Source organism: Archocentrus centrarchus, chromosome 17 (genome assembly GCF_007364275.1).
Source record: "Archocentrus centrarchus isolate MPI-CPG fArcCen1 chromosome 17, fArcCen1, whole genome shotgun sequence".
NCBI classification, from domain to species: Eukaryota; Metazoa; Chordata; class Actinopteri; order Cichliformes; family Cichlidae; genus Archocentrus; species Archocentrus centrarchus.
Window position 1 is genome coordinate 14,868,064 of NC_044362.1, and position 17,148 is coordinate 14,885,211.

The following is a 17,148-nucleotide window of genomic DNA, read 5'->3' on the forward strand; positions in this document are numbered from 1 at the left end:
TGATGTGATGAATAAATTCTTTATCTAGGCGTATTGATAGTTCCTGTGTAAGTAGTTAAACCTAATTTATGCAGCATTATAAATATACCAAACCAAGCCAGGGTTGGAAAGGATTTAACTGTAAGAGTATAATGATAAAAAAAAAACAAACAAAAAAAAAAACTAATGCTCAAAAGCATTTTAGAACTTATTAAAATGACCGGCAAGAAAAAAAAAAACAAGCTCAATTACAATTTAAAGATAAGCTAAATAAAATACTCAACTGTGGTTGTTCAGTTTCCCTGAACTAGTTCATTAAATGATATGATTTCCACACTGCTTAAAGAATGAAGCTGTGTGTAAAGCTCAACACTAGATGGAGGTAGTATCCCTTCAAAATGCTGTGAAATAACATTTCGGTAACACTCGGATTTGTGACCCAGTTCACTGCCATTCCAAAGGCTTCTTCTTGTGTCTCTCAGCATCCTTCTTACACGCTGGTTCACACCACGATGTGGACTTTCACACCGTTTCCTTTCCTTTTAAGACCTTATAGTTTGGATAACTTTCTGAGTTTAATTTCAGTAAAACTCTGACAATTTTTTTTTTTTAAACTGCACTTTTATCATGGATGTGCGTCATGCCCTGTCCCTTGCCATCAGCTGCGGCTTTTGGCAACGCCAACAAGGCTGAACAAACTGAGCGTTTTCTCATGTCGCATGAATCCATCCCAAATGACAGTCCGAAGCCACGCTCACAGCCACTATTACATCACCTCCACTCTTCTGCACCACTGCACAGAGTGCTTTTCTATGAATAATACAGAGAGACTTGGGAGAGGGGGACATGGACATGGGGCTCAGTAACTGAATGACAGCGATGACAAAGATGTTCTTAGGTGAATTCATGAAATATGAGTTAATCCAAACAGTAAATAATCACATTAGGCTAATAAGTTGATTTAGCTTTATTAGGTTAATCAGTGATACAAACATTCCTATACCCATAAATCATACGTGTGAGCTTTGTGTTCACCTTACTTGAATTACAGAAGTTGTTACAGGAGGGTGCGATGAGAAATGGCAGTGGTGTGGCCGGTCCCAGACTGTGAAGGAAGACAAGGTTATAGGCTGTTTTTTTTCCCCCCATGAGAGGAACACGCTTTAGTATAGAAGGAAAATAACATATTGCACTCTGAGATCACCCGACAGGTCCTCTATCTTAGCGCACACACACACAAACAGGGGCAGAAAGGAAACTGAGCAGGCTCTCATGAAACTCAAACACAGATAATGAGATGTCCTCGGTGTGAAAGGTGAAAACAATTGACTTTATGCAGTTGAAATTTCCTTCCTTCTCCCAGCACATTGCTTGAGGAAGAGTATTAGGCAAAATCTACTAAAAACGAGATAATCATTTAGCTGCTGCTGTAAGCTTTCTGCCGTTTTTGTTCTCCCTGTCCTCCCTTTCTATCAGTCCGTCTTTCTTGCCAGCACAGGCGCACAGTTAACACAGAGTTAACTCAGCTCAGTATATAATTAGACGAACAAAAAAGAGAGGGATGAAACATCTAAAGGAGAAGAGACTCCAAATGATTACACATTCACTCTGCTTCCTTCCCCCTTGCTGCACACATAACCATCAATTAGAGGAGAGGAGAGGAGGATGAGGACAAGCAAGCAGCCAGAAGTCTATTTGTGTCTCTGTCTCTCTCTCATTCTCTCTTCCCCTTAAGACTCCCAGCACCGGGGAGGGAGGAAGGAGGGAGAAAATAGAAGTGAAAAACAAGAAGTATATAAATAAAATAATCAGAGTGCCTCACATCCGGTCGGCTGATTGGCTGAGACGCGAGTCAGGCAGATCTGGGCCACAGTTGCACTCATTGTTCAGTGAGCTTTTCTACACAGTCCAACCCAGCGACAGCAATGAATGTTGATTGTGACCTTAGGTCTTTGGGTACAGTGGAAACAGAGTGTCACTTTTGTGCGCGCGTATGCGTCTGTTTACGTCACTGGATTTGCATGTAGCCACTTTGCCCCTTTGTTCATTTTTCGCTCATTCCTGACGTCGTCGGAGCGAACCACGGGGCACAGTCAACGGTCGATGGTTTTTATGAGATCCATACCAAACTCACCGACAGCGTTGAATGTTCACCGAGGCAGGCAGGCAGGACAGCAGCTGTGACCGTGAGCCGAGCTGACAGAGGAGGCACGGTGTGGAGGAGGGAGGAGAGACAGTCAGACAGGCATGGGACAGGGACTGAGCCGGGGACGTTGCTCAGAACCGCAGAGGTCAGGTTGCATAACAAGAGGACATAATGACACAAGACAGTGGCAGAATGAGTCCGCTGTCCGCAGGGCAATGACAGTTCTGGTTATGTTCTACACACACACACACAAAACAAAAAAAACAAAACAAAAACACCACATCACGAAGCACACTTAAGCTCAAGCATGAGCTGAGAGGCTCTGCTTTAGAGCTTTACTACCACCTCATTAATCAGAGGAACATGAAGTCTTTCATCTTCGGATAAAAATTGCTCGTAACAGCATCTGAAACACAGATGAAGAAAAAGTTGTTAGTGCTGATATCCCACTGTCTTCTTGTCTTTAAAGACTGATTTCACACACAGTGAAAACACACACACGCACGCATACAAACATTTTCTACATTTCCTCCTGTGGTGTCTAGCCAGAAGGATAAATTTGGCTTCTTTTGCATAGATTTTGTGAGATCTGTCTTAGTTCTCTAATTTATGCTTTTTTTTTTTTTTTTGTGATCACAGCATTGAGGAAAAACATTTAAAATGTTACACACCAAACCGTCTTTCCAGAAACAAAGTCCCAGCTTCTATAAATACTCAACATATCATTCTGTCAGCGGTGTTCATTAGAGCTTTTTCTTCAGTGGAAAGTAGTGCTTCTTTTCATCCTCACACTTTTTGTGGTGGAAGCAAAAACCTCAGAGACAAATATCTAAACGCTGCACTGGGGAGAAAATGCATTTCTGTAATTTGGCTGAGTCCTACTCTTTGATGAGATTAATTTAAAAAACTCAAATCAATGTATGTTTGTATCTATAGTCTTAAAGACCCTCCGAGCAATACTGCGTAACCATCTTCAGCCCTGCCACGGTTCTTATGTACATCGAGTCCAGAGAACAATACCGACGTCCTACTGAGAGCTCCCTTTGTCCGAAGCAGGCCAGTAGCTGGGGGAACAACTGCCGGCAGTGTCAGCGGACCGCTGCAAAGAGCAGGGGCTGACGTCAGGGTGGTAAACGCTGATCTATGGTCATTCGTTGCCCCATTTCATCGGCTTAGGGTGCTGATGTCATTGAGCAAGCTCGACCTGCATCCATTACTCTGCTGGGGCTGCTGGGAGGCCAGCATCAGGCTGGCGAGATAACGCACTGGCTGCAACGGATGAGTAATGCGCCACATTATTGCTGCTGTAATTCAGTCATAAAATAGACAATTTGTTTTTTGTCTCGTGCGTACGCTGCGCCTTTGAATTACTGCCTCTGCATTCTTGCGTGGCATGCTTTCCTCTGTGAACCAGCAAATATGTACAAATCATTTTATACAGTGAGAGGAAGGCATTAACCACAAAATAAAATGCAATAATGCAGTATAATATGTAATGTTACTCAGTGGCAAGCACATCTGTAACAAATCTACAACTTGCCTGCTTGAGAAAAAAAAATCACATGTTCAGAGGTTTCTCTTCTTTTGGAAAGGTCTCATTTTCTCTCAGGCTGAAGCAGGGCAGCTTCAGATAAGAGGCTAAATTCATATGCCGAATTAGATCGTCCCTACTCCATCACAGTCACAAACACACACACTTACACCTCGCCCCACAATGAGACCTAAAATGAAAAATAGGCGGAGGGTCGAGGGAGAGGAGAAAAAGGGGGCTTTGCCATGGCAACCCCAGTGTCAGCCAGCCATTTCTACTTAATCCCCACCCCCCCCCACCCCCAGTTCAATGTCGCGCCCTCTGAGGGACCCCCTCTCTCTACAGCTGAATATTTCTTTTGTGCTAGTAGACTTTGCGTGTACATGTGTGTGTGTGTGTGTGAGGGAAGGAGGGGTCACAGAGGGAGGAGGGATTGGGGTTAGAGGTGGGGAGATCATAGCTATCCCAGCTTAAATGGGGGGCCAAGCAGCAGGTCACAGAATCTCAACATTACACCGGGGGCACAAACCAGAGATCAAATCACACACAGGCACTCACACACACATGCATGCATACACGCATACATATATACATTTAAACACTGTATTGATGGAGAGTGATAATCATTTCAAATAGCCGATAATTGCTCCATATGGCAAACAGCCGTGCCTTTCCTCCCCAGCCTATCAACAGCTAAATGCACTTTTTTTTTCCCCACTCTGAAACTCTCATGGTCTCTCGCTCTTGCCCGAGCAGGCCACTCTACATTACTGACAAAAGCGGTTATGGAGGAGTGGGTGGGGAGAGGCGTCAGCTGCTAGACAAAATAAAAAGGCCTCTATTTGTTCCTGACAATAAACGTCCCCATCTTTGGAGCTCCTCCACAGCTGCAGCCAAGATAGGCTTTCATTTCTAACTGCAGACTAACAGAGAGCGGTGTCTCCTTCCTCTACTGTATAAGCGGATTTAGCATGCAGGATAAAATTCAAGAGGTTTATAGCCGTCATTCTGTGACACACTGTGAATATTTAGTAAAAAAAAAAAAAAAAAGTGAGCATTTAAGGAGATGTTTGAATGTTGTGGTGACAAATACCTGACTGAAATTATCTTCTTGGAGCCACACGTGAAAACCTAGAAGACAAGGAAACAGAGAGTTAGAGCCAAAAAAAAAAAAAAAAAAAAAGAAACACAAAAAAAGCACAATATTTTCTTACAATTAATTGGATTTTCACTAGAAAGTTTCCTAATCAACCAACAATTAATGTCCAGTGTTTCCTCAGGAAACCCCTAAACACGCTTCCCTTGAGGTTGAGCGATGGAAGCGGGTAGAGGAAGCGCCAGCGGTGTGTCTCTGGGGTGGTCCAATGTGGCTGTGGGTGAGGCTTTAATGTAGCTGCATGTCCACTCCAGTGTATACTGTACATTCAGTCATAATGACTAACAGACCTGCAGTCTCCCCGTAGGGGCCTCACATGCCACTCCATGCCTACACATGCATATGCTCCACTTTAATGACGGCTCACAGACTTTATTTGAAGTCTGCTGTGCTGTTTGGGAGGAAAAAAAATGCAAAGCTGGATTCTTCATAAGGGAGGAAAAATACAACTTTTAGGTCTACATTTCCTATTTTTGACTAATAAGTGACCTGTGGGGGCGGATTATATAAAATGGGCATAAATCAATTCAAAATATGGACAATAATTACAGCTTGGCTGCTTTGTGGTGGCTCTTTTTACTCCCATATATAGATCTTGGCTTGCCAAACATCTGGCTGGGTTATTGTATGCACCATAGGCTACAGACATAATATTAAAAGTATATTGCCAAGCAAACCTGGCCAAAGCTTTCTAACTCAATGTGAACATTTTGCAGCCTCTGGCTAATGTGTTTTCTGTCTCCTTATTTACTGTTGCATTTATGTCTCTGAACCCCAAAGCTTCAACAATGAAACACTACTAAGCTCTCCTTCTTCAGCCCCCTCCCTGTATATTTAAACTATTATTATCTAAGCCAAAACTGACTTAACAAACGTAAAAGTGCTCCTTGCCAATCTAGTCTATTAGAGAGCAAAGGGCACATTGTAACATAAGGCTCAGAGTCTGTTCAACAAGTGCGAAGACATAAAGCAAAAACAAAGGCCCAGAGTTAGTGCCCTGGAACTGATTGGCAGGGTGGGGTCACTGGGTGACCCCTGACCTTTTCAACCTCGAGGAATGTTGTCATGCTGGTGCGTGTATTGTTCAAGCCTCCCTGAGGCCAGCCGAGCTGAGCGTCAGATTAATGTGAACGCTCAGTGTTTCTGAGGCCCCCCCCTCAAAAAAAAAAAAACTTGTCTTTCTTCCCCTAATCCCTTCTTTTCTGCTGTTCATCCTCAGATTTCAACAAACAAAAGGTATCAACAGGTCTGAGAGTGGGAGTGGGCTGTTGTTGTTGGTCTGAAGAGCACATACACGCAGAAAGGCCTGTAATGTGGGTGCCAGGCCGACTCTCGTTACCAACCTAAATAAACTAGAAAAGAACTTTTTTTTTTCTTTTTCTTCTTTTTGATCACTCAACAAATAAACCAGAGTTTTTATTGGTCCACACCTCAGATCTAAGAGATCTCTGTATCCTCAGGCAGTCTGAGAGTCTGGCTCTGGAGGAGGTCACCAGCAGGAATAAGGAATCTGACAGATGAGAGGGCCAGACAGACAATTACTGCACAGGTACGTCCTTTATACCCACCTAGGGCTGGTCAGAGGAAATGGAGGAATTTATGATGTCATAAAAAAGTGCCAGGAGAGAAGTGCCTGAGAACAGGTTGTCTCTGGACCTGCAGCCATAAAAGACTCCTGCGGCTTCCGCTCCCACCCCCCTGACAACCACCCGAGATGACAACACTAGACTGAGTACAGGAGCACGGATACTCAGGAGAGACAGGAAGCACAGCTGCTGGTAAATAAATTAACTTAACCTGTAAGCAATCATACACTGCAATCATAACTTTGTGACTGTGTGTATACTGAATACTTATATAGTGCAGTGTACGGCTTAGACATTATGTTACAAGTTGCATTTTGTGGTGATTTCTTTTTTTAAAATAAAATTTAATTAAAAAAATTACATAATTTAATCATTAAAAAAAGGCATTTTTACATGTTTGTGTATTTTTTAAGTAGTTAGACTCGGTGACCCTTAAATGTCCTACAGCGCTTATTGAGTGTGTCACGTAGCACCGTGAACTGGAACTGACTTTGCTGCCTCTAATATATTAAAAGTTACTTTTAATGCCAAAGTATTATGACTAAAACATAAGTAAATAGTTCCTTAAATTTATAATGCCGAAGAAAACAAAACACACAGTGTCTGTGCTCCCTTTTTTATTGAAAAGTGGATTGCTCTGGCAACATTTACATGGCATAAATATTTATTTTTCTACTGTCTCCCTTTAATTTACCACCCATCTTTTAAATATTTCAACCTCGGTTTCTGGATCATCTTTAACAGCAAAGCACCATCTGTCAGCTGAGCAGGTGGAAGGACGCGAAAGCTCAAAAACATTCTGCGTAGACACAAAGGATATCCCTTCCTCTTTACACGCGCACACAAACTCGCATCTATAGGTATATACGCGGCACTGCTCCTCCTACTACAAAAAGATAGAGACACGCTCTCAGTCTCGGTGCTTGTTAAAGAAAAGGAAGAGAGAAGGTGGTTATTTGCCCTACAGCCTCACTAAGGAGGTTTCCCATTGTAAAAATGAGTGGTTGCACAGCCCCGTTTCCTTTCATCCCTATACTTGAGGCACGCTGCCTTTGTCTCACAGAGGACACAACAACCAGCCTCCCTGCCACGCTACACTGGTCAAATACCTGGGAACTACCACTGGCCTGGTGGGAAAAACAACAAGAGGAGTTTGAGGAGGAGCAGGGGAGATAGAAACAGAGGAGAAGGAGGAGGAGGGTAAGGTGTGAGTGTCAATCTGGAGTGTTGAGAGGCTGATCGGCTAAGAAAAATAGTCTGTTTTTTTTTGTTGTTGTTGTTGTTTTAAAGCTGTGAGAGAGAGAGACGAGAGAGCCATGAACATGTTTAACCAAACTACACAAGAAAAAGATGCTAAACTTGGTGCAGCTGAAGTGGCGGATTAATTAATTTAACATCTGTTCTTAATTTTCTTTCAGTTTTCAGTCATTTTTTCCTCTTCAAAAGGTAGCAGCTGCATGTGTGCAACTACAAGCTTGGAGGTTAAAGCATTTCCCCTCCCGCCCCGCTCCCCTCCTTCCAGTTCTGCACTTTCATGCCAGCTCAGCAGAATGAAGGCAGTTCCTGTATACGAGGTACTGTATAGGGGTGAAGTGAGTTTAAGTCCTCCACAAACCCGGCTGCAGCCGACTGAATGCAAAGCTTTACGTTCCAGTCCACACGGCCTGCCTCGGCAACCAGACTTCACTGTCACACCTCATAAAGCAGATCTCAAGCAGCGGGGTTGTGTTTAAAGGGGGGGGGATAAGGCAAAATAAGGACAAATACAGAAAAAAAAAAGAATGTGCCCATTCAAAAGAAAAGTTGAGAAGAAAGTGCAAAGCTCTCTACAAAAGCTTTCCAGCAGAAGCTCTGATGGTGTGTCTCCAGTGTAAGAAAATATACATTAGTGACAAATTACAGCAGGAAACATGAGAAAGAAGGAACTGTTAACACCATGACCCTCTCTTCTAATTTCTAGTTTTGTACTTGACTGTTGAGAGGGAAGAGAGGACCCACAAGTTTATTTTCAAATAGTCCACAAAGAATGCCAGTCATTTCCTGGCGTTCCCCACTTCCATATGAAAGCCCCCTTTCCTTTAGGAACAATGGGAAAGATTCCAAAATTTCCAGTGGGGAGTTTCTTGTGCATATACAATAGAGAGCGTGTTGTGACAGAATCGAGACAGGCTGTTTCTCTCAGCAGTGACAGGTCCGGGGTTAGTTTGTGTGTTACTATACTTTGTGATTAAAGCAGCAACAGCACAGCTGCAACATGTGAAAAACGAGCTGAGAGTAAATTCTATTAGCAGACCTGCATCTGGATTTAAATATCTGTTGTTAGATAAACGTAGCTGAAGAAACAGGCTGGAAAAAAAAATGTAAGCATGGAAGACGGGTAAAAATCTGATTATTCCAGGGATGTTCTTTGTTTAAATGTTTTCTTGGCCTCTTAATCAGCATTTCCCACGACTGCCACTCTATAAATTTACCTGTAACACAAAGCCAGACAACCATTTTCTGCACAAGCCTTTTCTTTGCCTTCTCTTCTTTGTCTCCCCTCAGAACCAAAAGAAGAGCAAAATTATAAATCAAGCTAAGACCAATTATGCTGTCCGGTTGAATAATAACAAGAAAAGCTGGAGATAAAATGCCCAGAGTCTCAATGGCTTGATTTTGATCACTGAGACTGATTTCGGATATTGTGCAGGCTCATTTATAAGCCAATCATATATATATATATATATATATATATATATATATATATATATATATATATATATATATATATATATATATATATATATATATATATATATATTTTTTTTTTTTTTTTTCTCTTTCTTTTCGTTCTTTTATCTTGGATGAATTATTTCATAAGGGCCTTTACAAAGAGAAGAAAAGGAGCATTTTAAGATCTTAATTTGGGATTTGGGATGCAACGAGAGAAAAAGACCATTTCTCGGGAGCTGAATTTAAGAAGTGTGAGAAAATGTCAAAATCTTTTATTCGTGTTAAATTGAGCTCAGTTTTGTCAAGGAGAAATAGGCTGGACTATGAAGAGATCTTATTCTCGATTGCCATTTCCTTTGAGATATATACTGATCTGCCCCCCCACCCCCCCCCACCCCCCGCCAAAAAAAAAAAAAAAAAACCATAGCTGCAGACCAAGCATAGGCACCACAGGAAGGGTATTCCCTGATAGCAGCAGCGTCCACCACAACACGGCAAAAACTGCTCAGGAACAGCTTGAGAAACAAGCGTGCACCCGTTATGATCCACAGAGGCCCACCCATCAAGAGATCCCATATCAGTGCAGTATGAGGTGGGCCTTCACAATATCAGGCAGGTGGTTTTAATGTTGGAGCTGATCAGTGCACAATCACACATACGCAGTGAGGGTTTTCCTAATTAACCAAAAGCGTGCATTTGGTCCTGACGTGGAAAGAGTTCAAATGTCATTTGCTTCTAAACAGGCCAGTACGTTTTTGAAAGCCACCTGGCTTGACCCAAGCAGACCTGAGCCGTTGGCTAGACAAGAGGTCAGAGGTCATCCACTCATCTAGACAGGCAGTATGTCACAATGCCTGAGGCAGGGTGCAGGGGTCTCCATTACCTAACCTTTCCATTTACCCATTACTCCACACACACACACACACACACACACACACACACACACACACAGGGGAAGAACAAACACACACATCACAAACATAGAATCCTGTTGATATGAACGTACTCAGGCCTAAACTTCCGTTTAGCTGAGATGCACGGACATAATGCAACGGTTTCTTCAAAGAGCTGTGAAACCATTGGTTGTTCTGGATCCCTAGACATAGCCTGATTTGTAAAAATAATAACAATAATAATAATACACAGGTTTTAACAATTTTTCTCCAAATTACTAAAAAATGGATAACCGTTGTGGTAAATTGGGCCTCTATGAATACAACTGAGATGAGACTGAGCTATCCATAACATTTTATGTCCTCCAGGTGTTAAATTTGTGTTGAATGACTCTCAGTAAATCGCCGTCGCATATACAAAGTGCCATATACAAACTAAAGCAACAATCATTTTAAACTGGAATTGTTCTGCGGATTCTGTTGCGAAATCTACGCCGTGTAATGGAGGAACAACAGTGATCCGTGGCTGAGAGTCTCTCCAGTGTGATAGCAGGTTGCTTCTCAACATAATTGCAGGGTGCAGCTGATGAAACTCATCATATGTGATAATGAGCTATGCAGGAATGATGATCATAGATCCAGCAGGAGATAAGATAAGCCAACATCCAGCCACCCCTGTGCCCACATTACAGTGGCAGGAAGACGCTGGCTTTGCTCTGTTCATTTATCCCACCCTGATAACTCTCTGAAAGCACCTAGAAACTGAATTAAACAGATATGCACTTGGACATTGGCTGCTGTGTAATGCGAGGGAGCAGCTTTTTCTGCTTCACAAGGGACAACGCTAAAGTGAATTATATGTAACTCAGTCCTGACGTGGATGGAAGTGGGGCCATCACAGCTGATCACATCAGTGCCTATCAGGAGTGTTTTTCACTGCACGTCTTACTGAGACAGATTTTCCCACTAATTTATGTAAAAGAAATTGAAGTACAAGGAGTTAAATGGCTCTCAGCGGTAGGTAAATGTGTTTCTTTTATTCATTTTTTGTCATTAAATCATTCTGTGAGCAATCCATAGCCAGTAAAATGTAGTGCTGTACTAAGCGTCTAGACCTACTATATCCAGATGGCAAAAGAATTTATGGAGACTGCCTCATTAACCTTAAGGCATATTAGTGCTTGGCACCACATGCCTATAAGCTAAGCAGAGCAGTTTCTAAAGTCTCCTACTCTCAGTTGCATTAAACTAACTGGAGGGTCAAAGCTGTGTAGCTTATCAGGCCACTATGTCCCAAACTGACAGAGCGCAGTGCTGGTGATGGAGTGTGTTTATTTGATCAGTGTGTATCCTCTCAGTGTGCCCACCCTGAAAATGGCAGTCTGGCTGTTTTTGCCATGTGCCGTAGGCCCAAATTCCGGGAGGAAGTCAGATGCGCAAAGACTGTTTCCGAGAATTCAGGATGCGCAAAGCAAACGCTTTTAGTCTACTTGCACTCTTCTAATCTCAGCCTACGTCTGAAAAACACAACAGACAGCATGCATTATGTGGCATCCTTTCCCAAAACAAAACATGTTTCAGCTGCACGACTTTGTTCCAGTGCCTGTTTATTTTGTGGCTGCGTTACGCACCCATCCACTCAGACGGACCACATCATGAGTCACGGCTTGGCGAGAGACGGGTGGCGGCTCTGAATGATCGCTGTCTACTGTCTGCGCTTCAGGTGTCTAACGCGGATTCTTTGGGGCAGGAGGGCTGGCTGTAATGTCAATATAATGACAGATGGTCCAAACAAAGCCGGTGCGCATTGTCCAGCTGAAAAATAATAGCCACCATTTATCAGCCGACTTTCAGCCCCCGTAAGAACAAGAGACTGGTGAGTGATTGAAGTCAAAGTTATACTGTTTTGAACCCTCACACCAGGATTCTTTTGGGCTGCGCAAGCTGTTCAAACGTACTGTTAAAACTTTCCAAGAAAGGAGGGCAGCGTTTATCTGCCGACCGTGCACCATCGACGCGTCTATGAAATCATTTTTTAACTGGCGATTGCATTAAAAGGATTCATAGTTATCAAAGCAATCAGAAATCACGCTTTTTCCCCTCTGGACACACCGAAGCCCAGAAGAAATGAGTGGCATGGAGAGCTAATCCGCCTCGTTAGTACCGAGAGCGCCAACCCAGCACATCACACATCGCCAGAGTTTCACATCATATATATATATATATATATATATATATATATATATATATATATATATATATATATATATATATATATATATATATATATATAAAAAAAGAAGCATCATCTTCTTCTAACTAAGGCATCACTTTGCGCAGACTGCACTGGATTAACCAAAACACCGCATCCCCCGTTTTAGGTTATGCATTTGACATGATGGCATACTCACAAGATTTTCCTTCACCCTGCTGCAGGATTCATTCTCCTGTCGAGGTGGGCTGATTGCAGTTTCTTCTAGTCTGCATCGGGGAGTATTTTTACTCCCAAAACCTCTATCCGAGACCAACTCCACGCACTGACTGGGAGCCTGCCTCTCTGATCCACAGATTACGTCTGTTTGAGGGGCAGAAGGGAGGGCATCCGGTTTACAGGGATCACTGAGAGGACGGTGATTGGCTGAGAGGAGATAGCTTGATAAAATTCGCTTCCGCCATTGGACACTGGGCCGGCGCGGAGGAGGGGGTTGAGGGGGTCCGTCGTGAATTATTCAGGAGAAACCGGGTGGGGAGTACAGGAGGAGGATACTCAGGGCAGAGAGGCATATGTAGACAATGCCCCGTGTCTCAGAAATTCAGATTTCATTGGCGGAGTTATCCAGCACAGTTTATGGCTTCCGATAATCTCTTCATATGGACTCAGAGTGAAACTGGAGCACCCAAGTGCGTGGTATTAGTGTTTATAAAGACCACAGCGCACTTTATGTAGGCTCTGAGAACACTGTATAACCCCATTACGGCATCGTTTAATATAGGCAAAATGATGTATTATCCTATAGAGAAAACCCAAAATTTTTACAGCATTGCAGCAGTATGTTTCTGTAGTTTTTTAATTTAATGTTTGTTCTATTTTAAGATTAATTTGAAAAAGAAAAAAAAAAAACAATATGCAGTGCCATTCAGATGGAAGGGAATGACTATAAATAAATCAAACAACTATTATTCTGCAACATCAAACCTCACACCAGCATGTGTGTGTGTGTGTGTCTCTCTCTCTCGCTCTCTCTTTGTGTGTGTGTGTGTGTGTGTGTGTGTGTGTGTGTGTGTGTCTGTAAGCATAATGTTTATGGGGCCCTGACTGTGTGTGTGTGTTTCTGCTGTATGTAGGCTACGACAAAGCTGGAACTGCAGAATTTTCCACACAGGAGCAGGGGAGGAAATGGTGCATGGATAATTCTCTCTTCAGATCCTCTGGTACTCACTCTGAGAGTACTCGGCTGAATCAATACAGCTTAAAGCTTTCTCATGTTCCCCTTCTCACATACTGTTGAGAGGCAGTGCAGTCCGAGCTGATCCATTTTAGCTGTTTTCTAGAGATGCTGCTTTAAAAATAAAAAAAAAAATAAAAAAAAAAACCTCCACAACTCTTGCAATATAATTACAATATTAAATCACCTCTTGGCCTATAACCCTCCTGAACACACACACACACACACACATAGACTCACTCACATTCACATCCAAAATATAAACAGTGAGTGGTTAACCTGTGTGAGCAGACAGAGAAATCCTAATAACCACAGCAGGGGTCTGTCCAGTAGCCATGGTGATTGAACACATTTCTCCACACAGCAGAAAGGCTGTCTGTCTGTGCCACACCACACAGGCCTTTATAAGGCCCAGACCCATGCTAGAAGGAAGGAAGCACCGAGTGGAGGATCACACCCATTTCATTGTAACTCTACGATTTTACGACAGCCAAGAAGCCGCAAATGAGGAGGCTTTGCTTTCGTCTCTGTTAAACCTATAAAATAAGCACACTCAAACGCAAACAAAGCAGCACATCATTTGATTATTGTCTGCATTTGAAGGCTAATTTGCATAACTGGTCGGAATGATGCTCTCAAAGGTATAGCACCTAGATTTATTCAGTATTCAGACTAATTTCAAACATCCAAATGAGAGCAACAGCCTTGGCTTGATTTCCGTTAAGCTTCTAATCTCTCTTTCCTCTTAATTTAGCCCCAGCTTCAATCACAGCTCTTTCACAAATCTAACCACGTGGGTGTTTATGTGTGCGGCTGCTATGGTGTGAAAACCTCATAATTCTGTAGTCGGTGCAATTCATGTTTCCTTTTAAACCAAAGCGTCACGTGGTTCTCCGTGGGTTTAAAGACTGAGGTGCCCCTCTTTGATAAGGCACCTTTACAGTTCATGTGCACTACTGCTCAGAAATTTAGGGTTACCTTTTACCTGACTATCCCTTTGAAAGAAAAGCACATTTGTTTTGATCTAATATGTCTGATATAACAACAAATGGCTAACAGAATCATACATCATTAATCATTTATGATTGTTTCAATGCTCCATTTTTAGCAGCCACTTCTGTGTTCGAGTAGCACATTTTGTTAATAGGCTAACTGAGCTTTGGAAGAAAAAAAAATGCAGTTGAATCATTATGCTGTTTAAATAATCATTAAGTTTGGCTAGTTGATGGTTTAGCGCATCAGCCTTTGGCACAAAATGTCCCCCCAAAAGGAACTTTCCTCTGAAACTTACTAGAGTATTTTTATGTTCTGAGAACAAAACACAACCCCCCCCCCCCCCCCCCCCCCCCCACACACACACACACACACACACACACACACACACACACAAGATTTCTTACAACAGTACTCCTACTCCTATTTAATGAAACTGCCTCATGAGGAACTGTGAGGCATCCAGTGTACTTGTCATCTTTATCAGTTTTGCTCCGGGGTCCTCCCCACTTCTCTTTCTACTTTGGTCAGGCAGTTTTGTGCAGGAAAGCAGTTTTCACCTGTGCTCACTTGACTGGGGAAGCTTCTTTTCTGTGATTAATAAATGCAGGTTTAACATGATAAACTTGCATTAGGTAACAGGCCGTGCCCCTGAAACACAAGAGTGATAGCAGCTGGAAATGGCTGTGTTGTAAAAGACAAACTGAAACAAATCCTTTTTGTGAGTGTTTCATTCAGTGAAGCACTTCTGGAACAGAATGATCCATTTATTATCTAGCTCCCCACTTGGCTGGATTATTAAAAAATCTCTTACTAACTTATTAACATTTATCACTACAGATAAAAATTTAAAGCCCTGTTTGAAAGAGGAAAAAAACACCACCTTATTCATTACCTATATCACATTAGAATTCCAAACTTAAGGGTCTTTTCCACCTGTTGTTACTTCACACTGGTGGAAAGTAAGTGCACATTGATGCAAGAACAATTTTAAAATCAGTACATTTTTAAGGTGCTTGTACTTTACTTGAGCACTTACATTTTCTTCTGCTTTGTACTTCTAGTTCAGTACATTTAATTTTCTTAGCAGCTTGTCCAGGTTGCCGGTCTATCACAGAGCTAACACAAAGAGACAGCCAAGTAGAATCACCACTTAACTAACAACCCTGTCTTGGGACTGTGGACAGAGGGGAAGCTGGAGCACCTGCAGAGAAGAAGCAGACTCCACACAAAAAGAGCCCAGCGAGCTGGTGGATTCAAACCCAGTACCTCCTTGCTATGAGCTGGCAGGGCTAACCACTGCACCATCTTCCTGCTTTAAAAACAAACAACCAAAAAAGACAATGTTTTATGCTGTACAAAATGCTTATATAATTTTACGTCACCATGTGGATATTTTGAGGACCACGTGATGGCATATGCAGATTAGATTCACTTGCCGAATTCAGTGAGCAGTGCTTTGATGAGCGGTCCTATGTTTTGTTTGTATCTCATTAGGACGCATACATGCAAGCAGCGGGAGGTGTGGCATACATTTTGTGGTGGCTCGCTTTCATGTTATTCTACTGATACATAGTGATGTGCCAAGAAGCACTGAAATCCAAAGGCAAAGAGGATCGCAAACCACATCTGACATAAATAATGCACACTTTGAAATATGCAGAATACAAAGCACATCAGCTTTGCGTAGGTTTCATGGGGAGGAAATTCATCTGCTAAGTTTGCTGAATATCAAGAGTGTATACTGTGCATTTGGAGAAAAAGACTCACTGTAAAAAAAAAAAAAAAAAACCCAAAACAAACTCTTTATTTAGAAGGAAATGTGAAAGGATGCCTTTGGCTTTTAGAGTATTTGTTACAGTTTGGTGTTTCTCTAAATAATTTATCAGTCTTTAATAAAACCATTTATAAAGTGATACACATAATCAGTCAACTGTTCTGGATGATTTCCTCTCCTGCCAGTGAATCTAATAAACTCCAAATGTGTTTTCGTCTGCGTGAAAACACGCCTGTCCGCTTAGTTTATGAAAAGCTGCCATTTTGAGGGGACAAAGAGGCCCAATTGCAGCTGTGCCCGTGTAAGCTCGACTGATGTACGTATTTACACTCACGTCCACGTGCCGTGCGATCCGGAAACAAGCCAGCGCCGGACTCAGTGCAGATGATAAGAGTCCAATGTGTTACTGTTAATTTTCATGACAAGCTGAGGCTTAAAGCCGGGGATGTTCCATACTGTGCCTAGTAAGAGTGACATCTCCAACTGCTTCAGTAATGAGCTGTCTAACATGCTGTCATCCACTACAGATGGAGAACATACAGTGGGCCACCCAACACGTTTGATAATCATCCAATCAGAGACGTTTTACATTAATAGCTTGACATTTTAAAGAATGTGCCTATTTCTTTTTGCAAAGATTTGAAAAGATTGACGCCTCGTATGTGTACACTGAGAGTGTTAACTTTGCTTAGTGCAAGAAGTATAAACACTAAATGTACCAGCATCTCCAGAAATTTACAAGTGAGGAGTGAAAGTGACACACAGCGGTACAGAGCAGCAACATTTGAATAGGAAAAGCTATTTCAGATTCCCGCTTTTATGCTATGCTAAGCAAATGGCTGACAGCAGGTACTTGACATTTAAGTGCAACAATTCCTTTAAAATGTTACCCTTTACATACAAGATACATTTACAATTAAGCACCATCA

The 17,148-nt window shown here is 42.2% G+C and overlaps 1 long non-coding RNA gene across 1 annotated transcript; it reads right to left on the reverse strand.

Moving 5' to 3' along the window:
• Positions 1 to 931: 931 nt before the first annotated feature.
• Positions 932 to 12,564, reverse strand: LOC115796069 (uncharacterized). Its single transcript, XR_004021285.1, has 3 exons — positions 12,415 to 12,564; positions 4,750 to 4,787; positions 932 to 2,531 (listed from the first exon to the last, which is right to left on the reverse strand). It is a non-coding gene; the product is annotated as an uncharacterized LOC115796069 (long non-coding RNA).
• Between the last annotated feature and the right edge of the window lie 4,584 nt (positions 12,565 to 17,148).